Source organism: Orycteropus afer, unplaced genomic scaffold, assembly GCF_000298275.1.
Source record: "Orycteropus afer afer isolate SDZICR_OR568_19922 unplaced genomic scaffold, OryAfe1.0 scaffold00336, whole genome shotgun sequence".
Taxonomy (NCBI): Eukaryota; Metazoa; Chordata; class Mammalia; order Tubulidentata; family Orycteropodidae; genus Orycteropus; species Orycteropus afer.
Window position 1 is genome coordinate 3,329,490 of NW_006921923.1, and position 3,791 is coordinate 3,333,280.

Sequence of the window (3,791 nt, forward strand, 5' to 3'; positions counted from 1 at the left end):
CTAGCCAATCATAGCATCAGAACTCTAAGCACCTGAGAGAGAGTGGGCACCTCCCAGAACATTGTTTTGTGCCACTCCCAACAGAAATACTCCAGGTGGACACCTTCAGCAATCAGGAGCTCCTCATTTGCTCATAGAAAACCCCACCTTGGAGTTTACAAAGACTTATGGGTAGAAAAGCCACACTAAGTAATTCACTACACCGCACCTTATTATAACAGATATTAACTATCTTTTCATGTGTTTAAAGGTGTGTGTGTGTTTTTTTCCCTGTGAACTGTTCATGTCCTTTGCTCATTTCTCTATTGGTTTCTTCCAGCCACTTGATTTTGATTCCCCTAATTACATACAGAAATCGAGTTAGCATTGCTTGTTTGTCAATTTCTTTTTCATTTTTGGTTTGCAAGGAACCAGCCTCCCCTGCTCAGTGATTTTGAGTCCCAGAGTATAATCTAAACAGATCCATGCTCATGAAACATGTTGGCTTGGCTCTTATTTCCCTTTAAAGCAGTAAGACAGCCTCATTCAACTTTTGCCAGGAAAAAAAAAACCAAACTAGCCCAGTATACACTCTACCTAGATAAGCCCTTTTGAAAACTACCTTTCTATCTATGATTAAACAATGATGACCAGCTATAAAATCTAATGCTCAAACTTACAGATACTGTTTTTCGCCAATTAACTCTCCTAGCTGTAGACCTATAACCCCAAAAATTGTAGATAGAGACATTCCAAATGGTAAGTGATATGATGAATGATCTCCTTATATAAATTTCCCACTTGTTATATTTTGTTTGGGAGCTCTGGTAGTGTTGTGCCTAAGGCATTTGACTGCTAACCAGAGGATATATGTGTCCTTGAGACAAGGAGTGGGAAGGAGTGGGTTGAAGCCTATTTTAAACTTGAACTTCTTAACAAACATTTACCTAATCTTTGGAGGAAAGATGAGATTCCCACGTCCTAATAGGAATGATTCTCAAATACTGAAATTCTTTGGGAGACATTCTTCTCAGAGTTGCTGCGGTCTCCTGTTTCCAACAGTGCTTGAACAGAATCAGGAAGCAGCAGCCTCCCCCAGCCAGCCTCTCCGAGCCGCTCCTCTACCACCTCCTCACAGCAGCACCCATGTGCGCCTCAAGGCCTCCACCTCCACTCCAACTCTGCAGCTGCCACCACTCTCCTCAGCACCACCATGACAACTGTATCCCCCTCACAGGTGCACCAGAAATACAACCCTGAGAGGCTGCCATCAACTTCCATCTCAACCTAGAACTCTATACCTCCTATGTCTACCTGCCCATTTCTTACTTCTTTGACCCAGTTGTGTGGCTTTGAAGAATTTTGGCAAGCATTTTATTCACCAATCTCAAGAGGAAAAGGAACATACTGAGAAATTGATGAAACTGCAGAACCAATGAGGTGACCAAATCTTCCATCAGGATATCAAGAAACCAGGCCGTGATGACTGGAAGAGTGGGTTAAATTCAATGGAATGTATGTTACAATCAGAAAAAATAATGAATCACTCACTACTGGAACTGCACAAACTGGCCACTAACGAGAGTGACCCCCATTTATGTGACTTCATTGAAACTCATTACCTAAATGAGCAAGTGAAATCTATCTAAGAATTGGGTGACTATGTAATGAACTTGTACAAGCTGAGGGCCCCAGAATGGAGCCTGGCAGAGTATCTCTTTGACAGGCACACCTTGGGAGACAGTGATGGAAAGAGCTAAGTTTTAACCTACTTTCCCCATAGCCACTGGGGTGACTTCCTTGGTCATCAAGACAGCACATGCATGCTGGGTTTACCTTTGCCTTTTCTAAAAATTGTACCAGAACATCCGCTTAAGTTCTTTGATTTATACCATCCCTTCAGATAAAGTAATATTTTACCCAGCTGTTGTCTTAGTGATCTTGGGCTGAGCCAGAAATCTCTCTGTTGTTTTTGGTGTTATGTGCCGTCGAGTTGCAGCCGACTTATAGTGACCCCTCCTTGGATTGCCGAGGCAGTATCACTATGGAAGTAGATTGCCCACCCTTCCTTCCAAGGAGTAGCTGGTGGGTTTGAACCACCAGCCTTCTGGTTAACAGTCAAGTGCCTTAGGCACTATGCTACCAGAGCTCCCAGAAATCTCTCTACGCCATCTTAATAAAATCCTTTAGGCACTACAGTTTCAAATTCAGTCATACTTAATAAAACGAAACTTATGAAGAATAAAAAGAAAATTTATTTTCCAATATGAAGTTCTTTCATCCCTCAAACATTTATTATATTCCTACTCTTTGCCAGATAGTGCTTGAATCAGTAGAAAGCCAACGGCATAGACTCTACTCTTGAAGATCTCAAAGATTGCTCTCTACTTAAGAAAATCTGTACTGCTCTGACAGAGACTGGAGGAACACCTGAGACTATGGCCCTGAGACATTCTTCTGATCTGGAATTGAAGCCATTCCCAGAGACTACTTTCAGTCAAACAAATGACAGGTCCATAAAATAAACAATAACACCTGAAAGGAACATGTTCCTTAGAATAATCAATTATACCACATCAAAAGAACGACATTTGCCCAAAAGCAAAGAGGAAAGGGCAGGAGCAGGAAAAAAAATCTAGACAAAAGGAAATGGGGAACCCAGGGCAGAAATGGGGAGAGCGCTGAAATATTGTGGGGAATGCAACCAATGTCATAGAACACTTTATGTACAAACTATTGAAGGGAAAACTAAGCTGCTCTGTAAATTTTCACCTAAAGCACAAGAAAAAAGAAAGAAAGAAAACAAAACTCTGTGGGGCACAGTTCTATTCTGACAAACATGGGATCACCATGAGTCAGAGCTGACTCCACAGCGACTGGTTTACATGTTAATAGTAGTGGGAAGGTTGAGAAACCCTGGATGAAATAGCAATGTAAGCTCATGGTAATACAAATGTAATAGACACAATTTACTAAGCCTTTACCAATTGTACAGTAACATTATGTGATTTGCTTTTCATTAATTAAATAAGTATTTATTTCTTCAAATGATAAACAGGTCTATAAAGTGAATAATACTAGGGAGGTATGCATTCATTCACACAATCAACCATATGAGATCAAAAGGTCAACGTTTCCCCAGGGATGAAGCTCAGAAGGCAGGAAGGAATAGGAAAGAAGGACAAAGGGAAATGGTGCAAGTGGAGGAAATGGGAAGAGTGCTGCTACTTTGTGGGGATTGCAATGAATTTATGAATTATTGAGTGGAAAACCAATTTGCTTTGTAAACTTTCACCCCAATCATAATAAAAAAATAAAAGGCAAGAAAAGAAAAGAATATCAAAGTGACTTCACTATGATAGTGTTTATCTCATTGGGAACTTTTGTGCATATGATATTTTGGATCAGTAGAGAACAGTGAAAACTCAGCAAGAAGATCCCAATAAAAGTTTACCCACCAGACACATTTGTACCGGTGTCTGGGTATCAGAATCAGTAACTAAACTGTAGGGGAGGTCAATGCAACACTTTCAAGCCAATGTAGTGATCAATAATAAATTAATAAGGTTATTACTCATCAAATAATATCTATACAAGGGAGAAAATGTGATGTAGACTTGAACATTCTAATCATGTTATACAAAAGGAAAAAAGAAGATGACTTTGGAAATATTCCATTAGCTTCATATATTACTTTTGTTCAGTGCCTTATCTAAGGTGTCTGAGGAGACTTAATATAAGAGGTGACATTTGAATTGAGTCTTTAGGGAAGGGTATTCCAAGAGATAGGAATAATGTGCAAGAAGTATCAT

At 39.9% G+C, this 3,791-nt stretch overlaps 1 protein-coding gene and 1 pseudogene across 1 annotated transcript in view; both read left to right on the forward strand.

The window, feature by feature from the left end:
• Positions 1–3,791, forward strand: part of COL4A5 (collagen type IV alpha 5 chain) — a 439,164-nt gene that overhangs the window by 304,450 nt on the left and 130,923 nt on the right. The gene's annotated exons all lie outside the window — the stretch shown is intronic.
• On the forward strand, positions 1,184–1,739 carry LOC122151230 (annotated as a pseudogene).